The sequence below is a fragment of the Pygocentrus nattereri genome, chromosome 20 (assembly GCF_015220715.1).
Source record: "Pygocentrus nattereri isolate fPygNat1 chromosome 20, fPygNat1.pri, whole genome shotgun sequence".
NCBI lineage: Eukaryota > Metazoa > Chordata > Actinopteri > Characiformes > Serrasalmidae > Pygocentrus > Pygocentrus nattereri.
The window spans coordinates 12,376,154-12,387,273 of NC_051230.1; the positions used below are offsets into that span (position 1 = coordinate 12,376,154).

The following is an 11,120-nucleotide window of genomic DNA, read 5'->3' on the forward strand; positions in this document are numbered from 1 at the left end:
CAAAAATGGAGAGTCAAAGTTTAGCGGCTTACATATATATATATATATGTGTGTGTGTGTGTGTGTGTGTGTGTGTGTGTGTGTGTGTGTGAGAGAGAGAGTTTTGAGATCCAGTCTTCATTGTTTACTACTAACATGGAAGAGTCTTTGCAAGAACAGCCACGTCTTTGTCACGTCCCAATGGCCGGAGAAATAGAGCGTGTGAGTGAGCCCCTATCCCGCTATAGCCCTTTATTCTCCTCCCTCTCCATCCCCCCATATTTATCTCTCCACTCTGTCATGTTCCTCACACCAGCAGAAAATAATTAATTATGCCGTCCTGAGATGATTTATAGTATTACTGACATAATTAATGATACACATCAATTTTCCTGCTTAATTGAAGGGGGCTCCAGAGCAAGCTTTTGCATGGTTAAAGGTTCTGGACAACCTTCTTTTCTTTTCAATTCTTTTTTCCTCTGTCTCTCTTTTTTTTTTCTCAGCTTCTCTCTCACCTTTCATGCATTGTCTGTGCTCGGTGGATTTCGCTGCACTTTCTAACTCCATAATCCTGTTCAATAAGCAGTAGATAAACCAAACATCTAGACACGTGTTTTGTTGAATACACTTGCATACATCTTTTCCGTTGACACAGACATACTGCGCCATGCATTTATGTGTGTGTCTGTAGCGATGTATGATTCATGGCACTGCATGGCAAGGCATATATAATTCCACCACTACCCTCAAGACTATAGGCAACAAGGTAGAACATGAATATTTAATTAGCTGGAGGAACTGTAGGATATACTGTCATATGGTGCATTTTAAACAGAAAAGGGATCAGTGAGTCTGACAGGAGACTGGGAATGTTGTATTTTATTTCTTTTTCCCTCCTCTGTTGATTTGGTTAGATATAATATAGTTTTGCTTTACACAAGAGAAAAAAAACACATTGAATTTGTAATCACTTAGTATGTGTGTGTATTTATTTATTTATTTTTCTATTTCTGGTGAATCTGCTAATAGAAGTTAGCCTAGACCATGTTAACGAATTGTAATCTGCTCTTAAAGAAAATTGTGACTAGCTTACAGCAGTCTTAATGCATAGAAATTACAGTGTTTCTGCACTAAATGCCTGTTAGAAGTTAAAGGATATGTCTAAAGGATGTCTAAAGGATATGTCTGTGTTTATGCGTAGCTACAAAGAGTAATAAAAACTGCACTAAGGGCAAAAGATCAAATGGACAAAATGACCAGTTTTACAACTTCATGATCTCAGCAGTGATACTACGGAAGTGAATTAAAACCTATGAGGGAGAACGTATGACAGAATGAGAGAGAGAGAGAGAGAGAGAGAGGATCAAGTGATCAAGTAAATAGGTTGACTTTGTCCAGCACAGGAATGTAGTATGTGTGTATTTGTGTGTGTGTGAGAGAGTTGAGTTGAGTTTGGGGGGATTAGTGACCATGGCAACGGCCAGCCATCCCTGTTTGTAGACAGACAAATTCTGTTACATATGAGAGTGATTGACACGTCTGTTCCTCTGCAGCTGACCCAAAGAAATTAGCAAGTGAGTTGTTATGCAGTGCGGTGCTGTGAGGTTTGTGTGTGTGTGTTTGTTAGAGGGGTGGGGGGGCACTTTAAACAGCCCCTTGTAAGTGCTTCTCTGGAATTAGCATGTGAAACAGGTCTATGTTTTTTTCTGGGCGGTGTGTTTTAGAGGGCTGCATAGCTGTGGCTTGACGGGTTTCTTTGTGATCAAGCGGTCTGACCATCAGAGAATAACTCTATTTCCAGAAGATGTGTGCGAGAGAGTGAGAGTGAGAGTGTACATGTGCACGTGCAGTCATGTGTGTGTTTGATTTTGTATACTTTCAGGCCTCAGTGAGAGAGAATCAGGGCTAATCTAAGCTTATCAGAATGGGCAAAATGTCCCTGACTTTTTAAAGTCCTCTTTTTTTTTTTTTTTTTTTTTTATAAGTGAATGACAAAATATTTTTGGTTACTGAAGTTAAGGTTAGGATTAGAAAATTCTTGAAATACAAATGTGAAATTATTATTTAGTATAGTTCTATGTGGTATGTGTGACATTACTAATACACGTATATATACATTCATGTACTAGATTACTTTTATTATTGTTACATAATGGTAGTGATGTTTATATAATATATATGTGATGTGAAATAATTCCAGAGAGGTATTTACATATTGTTGCTGTTGGGACAAAACTTTGTTTCTCCATGTTTGGCTCATTTTTATTTTATTTTTTTTACTTTTTGCAAAAGTTTATTAAGTCCAACTGCTTTATATTGTGTCAAAAATCCATAATTAATGGATTAATACAAATGATCCAGAATTACATGGGATAAAACTTTCATTAAAAATTATGGATGATTTTCCATTTCCCGTAAAGTTACCAGACACCAAATATGCCTTATTACTACATGGGGGTGTGTGTTATATATACATATATATATATATATATATATATATATATATATATATATATATATATATATATATATATATATATATATATATATATATATATATATATGTGTGTATGTGTGTATGTGTGTGTGTGTGTGTGTGTGTGTACATATATATAAAATGTGTGTGTATGCATGACCATGTTCTGATGTTGTGTGCATACTTTGACCACAGCTTGAAGAGAGATTTTCTGTAAAGACTGGTGACTAATACATCTTTCCTGCTTTGTGCTCTTGGCTCTGGCACAGTTGGCTTGATTCACTGAGAATTATCATGGAAAACTACTCTCAAACATCCAGCTGTCTTTATTACAAAAAAATCTAAAAATGCCACAATTACTGCCGTCTGCATCCAATAAACTTTAAATCACAGACATTCTTGGCTCTCTACCATTCTGAAGCCCATTTGGCCTGTGAGCCTCATCAAACAGTGTCGGATACACCGAGACGCTAATAACTAAAAGACAGCAGGGTCTGTAAGGTTATAGTTATTAATACACAGACAAGTTAGCTTTTTAGGACAGAGTGAATTAAGATTACAACAATACCTTTCTATTAATGGATATAAACCATAGGACTATACATCTGTTACAAAAAGTGTAAAAGGTTCATAATAATTCATTTTATAGTTGATATTAGTTGTTGAGTTTTGGTTATTTTTCCCTGCAAACATTATTACTTAGTGTTGTGATTTAAACCTGAAACAGCAATAAACTTTTCATGTTTGTGCAGGAGGGGGCAGCGTTGTTCTATCAAATCCGGTGGAGCTGCTGCAGTAGAAAGGTACAAATTGAAAGGAGTCCTGAAACACAGTACTCATCTTTGTAGTAGCGTAAAATATAAGGTGTAGTTTGAGTTTTTCTCTACAATACTCAGCAAAATGAACTTGAAGTTAAAAGCGTATGTGTATAAAGTCATAGCCTTTAAAATATAGTAGAGCATTGCTGATTGTATACCAAAAGTTTTTATTTATTTATTTAAGCAGGCTAAAACATATGTGAATATATTAATAACATGCAAACAACAAAAATATAAACAGTTGACGTGGCTAATTGAGCAAGAATAATGTAATATATATTGCTATAATGATTGCCATTGGGCTCTTTTTTTTTTTTTTTTTAAATGAGCCTTGGGAAAGTCTTAGCGAGAGTAAAAAATAGCTTTTTGTTTTCTGTCTTTGCCAAAGCTGTGCCGACAGAAACCTTGACAAGAGTCCAAATGCAGTAGTTTTTTCAAGGTCAAATAATTTGGGGGGATTCAAATACAAATATAAAATACCAAAATACATAAAATAGTAATCTTTTTCCACACAATGCCGAGTTTTCTGTTAATTTTGGAATATTTTGGAATTGCAATAATTATAAATAGGATTCTATTACGTGGAAGAACAGCATTGGCTCAAATTTATGTATATTATATTGACGTCGTAATGCAGTTGGTTGAGATGCCCCAATTTAGAGGTACCACAGTGTCCTCTATCTTCTCTTGCAGTGCCCACTAAACATCCACATGGTCTACCCCCAACCTATTCACGTACACTAGCCTTAACCCTTCCTCCTGAGTAATGGCTAGGTTGTGGTGCTGGTCAGCATATTGTCACCTGGGTCCCATTAAGAATATTCTTGCTTCAGCACTCACCCCATCAGCCTCTGCCCCTACCCCCATTTCACCCCACCCTACAATCTTCCCTTTCGCCTAGAACCATTTCTCTCTTTTTATCATTCCACAACAATGAAAATGACCAAAAAAATCATTTGTTGTACTCTGTGGTGCCTGAGTACCATTTCTCTAAGTGGAACTCTTTAGTCTAGGCAGAGATGTTTGGGGGAAGACAATAGCTGCAGGACGAGCATTAGGAGCAAGCTTGTTTGAATGAACAGGTTCCAGGCGGAGGGGCCTCTGGGTGGCAGTGGCCCTGGGTCAAGGCTAGCTGCCGCAGAAACGGCTCTTTGTTTCAGAATCCTCGCTGTTGAAAGGCTCTGGGGGTGGCTGCTTAACTGCGCGTTCCCAACGCTTCCATTTCTTTTTGATATCTCAGTGAGACGTCCTCTTACCATATTTTATATAGTTAAATACAGGGTGTGGTCAAAAAAGGCCTTTGTTTTGGGTTCTAGGCTAATGGCGAAGAAACTCATATTACTTCTCTTTGTCATTTTTTTCATTTCTTCTGCTTTTTTCGTGTCAGCATTAGCGAGATTTAAATCTTTAATGTGTTTTCACCCTTAAAGTTCTTAAAAAGAGAACAATGTTTGACTTTGCATCTGCTCTCCCTGTGGTATGTGGGTGAATTCAGACTCACATAACTTGACTTTGAGGCTACTTTTCTCAACACTGCCAAAGTCTGCTGTTGGCAAAGAACTTTTAGATTGTTATAGCATCTGCAAGAAAGTTTCACTACAGACTGTACTGAACCATTTAACACGGCTCAACATCTTTAACAAAGCTTGTTCTTTAACTCTTGGCCATTCTCTTTCCAGCCATGTAGTTTTCAGGGATTTCTTTGACGATTCAGCATCCATGAATATTGTGCTACCTTAGTACTCAGAGTCATTGAGGACCAGTGTTGGCTGATATTTTTTCCCGTCTTGTATACTAGGGCTATAGGAACTAGGAACCCTATTGCTACTAATTAATGCAATACACCTTTCAATCATTAATGTGACATGATTAAAGATAGGCCTGAATGAATTTGTTCCAAAATATTTTTGCTTTGGCAGTCACTTAAATGCATTAATTAATTCGACAACTGTAAAACACTGAATTTTCTCCGAGACACCAATATAAAATAAACATGTATGTGATGAACATGAGATGACCACCACTCTTTTATTCATTTGTAAAATATATATTACAAGATATCTGTTTTTCAGCATTAAGAGCAAAAGCACAAAACATATATTTCGCAACTTTTTAAAGTTTTGGGTTTGTTCATATTTTACCTATTACAGCTTAAATGATTCTTTCTGGGAGACTTTTCAGTTCTTTATAGAAATCTGAAGGGATATTTTTTCACACCTCTAAAGTTCAGGCTTAGAAACTGGTTGCATTTTTTCTGCATTACTTCTTACATTCCAAGTAAGCCAAACACATTGCTATCTTGTGGTCTGCACTCTTTGGTTGACAGTCTATTGTTCTGAGAACAATGTTTTTTTTGTTCTTTGTGTTTTTTGACAGCTACACATCCTTTCAGATCCATGGTGTTGTCCTGTCACAGTGGAAAGATGGACAGTTGAAGTGGATTTTTTTTTTGGATTTTGTTCAGTTCACAAACATGAAAGATACAAGTATGTTTATCTGATGGTGACAGTTTTTGGGGGTCTATGGTTATTAGGAATCCACACACACACAAACACATTTTCTAAGCCACTTCTCCCTCAGGGAGAGTTAGGAATCCAGAGTTAGGAATCCAATTTTCTCTATATTTCTAACTTTTTAATCTCCAGTTTTAGAAAACATTTTTACCCACTTATTTTCCGTTGACTTTTGTCTTTCTTATACAAATGGATTCTCAGAAATATCTCCTGACCAGTGACTTTATTTTAATTAACTTAATTTCCAGTCAAAACTTGTACTTAATGACTGTTTTGATAGGAAATTAAATAAATAATCTCTGATATGTTTGTATGTCACTATATATGGTCACTGTCAGAATAAAACCATGTATCTCCAAAATGGTGAATACAGGAGAAGAAAAAACATTCTTAAGTTTTAATGGAATAGATATTAGTATAATGGAATGGATATTAGTATATAGCTTCATAACACGATATAAAATATTATTTAATATATAAATATAAAGTGTATGCCTTTTCAGCTGAGTTAAGAGCTGTGCTGTGGTGTGTATTCTCTGTGACAGTTGTGCAGCTGGTGTTTTACCAGTCGTCTGTCACTCATCCCACTCTCAGCAAAGCAAATGATCACGTTATTGTAAAGTCAGTCACTTCTTATTAGGCCCCACCGAATTGAACCAGCGCGAGATGGTGATTTTTCCGTCAGGAGATGCGTACGGTTTGTCTGAATCCATTAAACACTTTCCCACTCTCTCTCTCTTTCTCTTCTCGCCAGACTTCAGTGTCATTGTTCCACGAAGAGCGGGGCCCGTCGCCCCCCGTCCCCCCGAATATGACACGCGCACCACGGGACATGGCAGCTCCCTTAGAAAAGGCTGCTGTGCAATCATCTACATGCTGTAACCTTACGCCTGCCATTGTCCGCGCCTCCGTCGACATTCATTTGTGTCGGCGCAGGCAGCTTTGACCGGCGAACAATCCCCGACCCAGGCGGGGAGGGAAAATACATTTTACTGATTAAAGAGATGTGATGACTGCACTCAGCTACTGTCAGCACTCTGTTAGTGGCTCAAGCTCTTGCTGCACACTGCTGAGCAGCCCGGCTAATTCCCACTCTGTACCTGACCTCACCTGGGGACTGCATCAGACAGCTTTCAGTGAGCTAGTTTTTAAATACGTTCTAATAGGTAATAAATGTGTGATGTTAAGGGAATTACAATTTTTAGAAGTGGAGTGAAACTGAGAGTCATACATTTGCTTGTTTATATATGGACTCTTATCAAGACTTGGTAGACCACCAAATAAATATATACACAATAAAGAAGAAACATTGCAGTAGCACACAAAAACTGGACTGAAACTAAAAATTTGAGATGTGGTGTAAGATTTTATTGAGCAATCAGTCTACATTTGTAATTGGGGTTACATAGATATGAAGCAGAAAAGACTGAATGCACTAAATCTGAAACATTTGATACTGTTCTAGAGGCTTCTGTGGTATTTACTGTCTTGGCAGTAAGTCTGTGCTTCTGTTTGTGCTTCTAAAAACACCATATTCAAATAATTAAAATGTTGAAATGTGTGGAATAAATGCAAAAAACACATGGAGTAAAAAGCAAGACAAATTTATTTTCAACAAAGCAGCTGATATCTCATAAGCTAGATAGAAGAACAAAGTTTGGGACCAGATTTCTCTTCCTCAGCCGTCACATGGATTTGTTAAATTCCATCAGCAGGACACTTGATTCAAAGTAATGAAGTATTGACTAGCAATCCAGGTATTGGATTATGACTATAAATAATACTGGGTGACCTTAAGAAGAGGTTTGGAAATGGTTAAACAAAAAACTGACATAAAATTTGTAATGTATTCATTATATTTGTATTTATTGGTGTTTTCCAGAACAAGTAAATGCCTACTGCCCAGATAAATAGCTTTTTGAATCTAATTTTTTCAGGTGCCTGAAACTTATGCCCAGTACTGTGTTTTCAAGTTTTTTTTTCTGATGCTGAAAAATTGTTCTTTATATATACTATCTGAGTATTTCCAAATGCTGTGCAACTTAAAGCCAAAGTTATGTTCCATTTTAGGTGTTGAACAATCCTAATTCTGTCTTTGTGTTTAGTATCATTCTGTTCTGTTTATTTAGCACCTGGACTGCTTTGCTGTTGCTCACACTTCTCTTATGAGCTTTAGCATTTTATTTTTAGCCCAGAAAGGAAAGAGCAGCACCTAACAAACGTCGTATGTTGATAGATGCTGGATGTGCGAAGAGATTCCACTGCAGTGCTTTTCTGACCTTACACTCCTTGTTGTTTTCGGTAGCTACTTTTACTTCTGTGTGAGTCATAATTATGAATATTATAATAATAAAAAGTTTTACTTTAATATGGTTTTAGGCAGTTCTCTCTACCTCATGTAGTTTGAAGCAAAGGCAGTTTGTCTCTATATGTAGGATACGCTTGGAATATCAGTAGATTGTAATCACTGTCTCCTTGCCTTAACTCAGCCGGTCTTGGCTGCCCTGATTCAACAGTGTTTCTGAAAGCCCTTGAGTGTGTAAGGTGGTGTTCTGAAGCTCCTGTCTTACAGAGAGAGAGAGAGAGAGAGAGAGAGAGAGAGAGAGATAGAGAGTGAGCGAATCTGTGCAGGAGTCTCATCGCTGGCTGGCTTGACCTTGCCCCGCTCTCAGTATCCTCCTGTGTTTGCGTTTCATCCAGCTGTAAAATTAGATGGAACGCACCCACTGTAAATCTGAAATAGCAGACTGTACCATACATCCCCTGTCCGAGTTCCTTGGGGGTGCCTGACCTTAAGAGTCCTCAGGCTGGCGAATGAAAAGCGGGCTGACTTCTAGTGAGGGCTGACAGAGGAAGGAAAGGTGGATGTTGTATCTGACTGACAGTCTAAATAGTCTGTGCCTTTCTACATGATATTGAATGCTGGGGTCTCAAAGGGGAAAGTATATTTTATAGGAAATCTACATTTCATTAGCTTCAGAAGTGCCTGAAAGTAGAAGATAGGAAATTTTATCAGCTGTAATTTATCTCTCAGAATTAAGATGAGGTTTTAATGGCTGTCGTTTCAAGACAGGGTGGATATTGTGGTTAATTTTGGGTGATATTGGCATAATTAGACTCATAGGCTTTTTTCCTTGTGTTCACAAACAGAAAAGCATAAAGGAATGGTTCAGCGAAAAATCAAATTTACACAATTTTCCACTTTTCACAGGGACATTAAGCTGAGAAATACTTGGTGTCCAATTTTTCCTTCTTTAGTTTGGAGCTATGAGGCTGATGTTGCTAACAAACAACGGAAGTCAACAGTCACCCAAATACTTTCCCTATATAAACTGATAAACTGATATATATGAACTATAGAAAGAAACAAAACGTTACCTTTCGCCTGAACACAGTGGGCAGCCATGTTAAACAATAAGTGTTATGATTAATTCTATCTCCAGTTCATTTGCAAGTGTGTCACGCAGGCACATGGACACTAGATTATATATGATTTCTGATTGGAGAGACATTGACAAGTGTGCATGATGAGATGTTTCAGGGTTATATTAATAGACAAATGTTATTTCCATCCAGCCATCCATCCATCCATCCATTTTACTTCGTATTTGAAACATCAGCCTCTTAGCTCCAGTGCTAAACTAAAGAAGGAAAACCAGTGATCAACCATCTTGGGTCAGGGGAAAATTGTGTAAATTTGGTTTTTCATAGAAATTTTAAGTCATTCCCCAAGGAGTGTGTTTAGATACACACCAAAGATACACCATGTTTGGATTTCAGCAGTTATCTGATTAATCAGGTGGTCATGTAAACAGCATTCTTCAGTTTCTTAGATCAGATTAAGGCTTTTATGGAAATTCTAGAAATTAAGATTAAGAGAGCTGGATTTTAGCTTGGTAATTGGGTTTTTCTGTGCATTTAAACTCTTACTCTGATTTCTTTCTTTTCACTGTAAGGCAAATGTAGCTGACAAGTAGGAAGCTTATGCCACCAGTTAGCAAACTATGCAGTAACGGACAGTAAAGCTATACTGCTATACAAGCTGTACACTAACTACTTTTAAGTTATAGCCAAATTTCATTTCTATAGTGTTGTCCCATGAAAAGATATAATAAAATGTTTGCAGAAATGTGAGGGGTGTACTCACTTTTGTGAGATACTGTATGTACTACTTAATATCAGGTCAAAGATCAGTTGAATTTAGGGTCATAGAACCATTCTGGCATTTGACCTTAACCTAAAACCCCAATTAAATGGTTTTTTTTTTATGTACTCTTTATTCCTCCAGGCGTGCTCTGATACAGAATCCGTAGAGTCAGAAAGTGTATAAGTGTGTTAGCTCTGCTGAGGCCCTTGTAGTATTTTCCCCAGCCTGTTTTGCATTCTTATAGCCAGACACTTGCCTGATTGTGAGGGAATCGTGGCGCTCTAACATTGTCGGGGTCTGTCACCTTTGCAGCAGCGAGCAGCAAATTTCTGAAATGCAGAGCATGCTCAGTTGTTAATGTTCACCTTGCCTCATTTCTTCTTCTTAATAGCAGCTTGTGTTATGTAGGTCCTTAGCCACAACAAAGGGATAAATACAAAGCGTACTGTAGGTCTCTGCGGTAAGGCCTTGGACATGACATGTGTCAGCGCATGATAAATTGGCTCAGTGTCTGTTCAATTTCCAATGCAAAGCTTCAGAAAGAGGGAGGGCGAAGGGGAGAGGGGAGAGAGAGGTGGAGAGAAGGAGAGGTAAAGAGAGAAAGGGTTGGGCCCATGGTGAGCAGATAGCTTCAGATTGTGTGTGTGTGTGTGTGTGTGTGTGTGTGTGTGTGTGTGTGTGTGATAAGGCTCCACTGAAGTTTTGGTGCAGGTTGCTGACTTCCTGTTCCTAGAGTTGCATCTTGGCAGCCAATCAGCTGCATGCTTTGGGGAAGGGGGTTTGGGTAGAGAGAGAGAGTGGACAGAGAGATAGAGGGATAGAGAAAAGGCAGGGGAAGAAGAGAGAGAGAGAGAGAGAGAGAGAGAGGGAACAGAGCTATAGAAAGAAGGAGAGACAGAAATGGAGAGAGAAGGGCTGAGATGGATAGGTAAAAGGGATGCAGGGAGAGACATTGTGAGAGAAAAAGAGAAAGGCCCAAAGGGGAGAGACTTAGGTTGAGGGAGAGATTGAGATAAGGAGAGGTAAAGGGGAGAGTTGGAGGGTGAGTGAGCTATGAGGTAAGGAGAAGGAAAAAAAGGAGAAGTGTGGAGAGAATTGAGGAATCTGATTAAGAGTAGGAGAGAGAAAGATAAGGAAACAGAAAAAGAGGTAGAGAGAGACAGATGAGGAAATGGAGGATAAGAGAT

The 11,120-nt window shown here is 38.1% G+C and overlaps 1 long non-coding RNA gene across 1 annotated transcript in view; it reads left to right on the top strand.

Annotated features, from left to right (window-relative positions):
* LOC119261769 overlaps positions 1 to 6,658 on the top strand; it is a 30,011-nt gene extending 23,353 nt beyond the window's left edge. Inside the window, exon 3 of the long non-coding RNA XR_005129184.1 lies at positions 6,541 to 6,658. This is a non-coding gene — a long non-coding RNA (uncharacterized LOC119261769). The remainder of the gene's footprint in view (positions 1 to 6,540) is intronic.
* Positions 6,659 to 11,120: the final 4,462 nt, after the last annotated feature.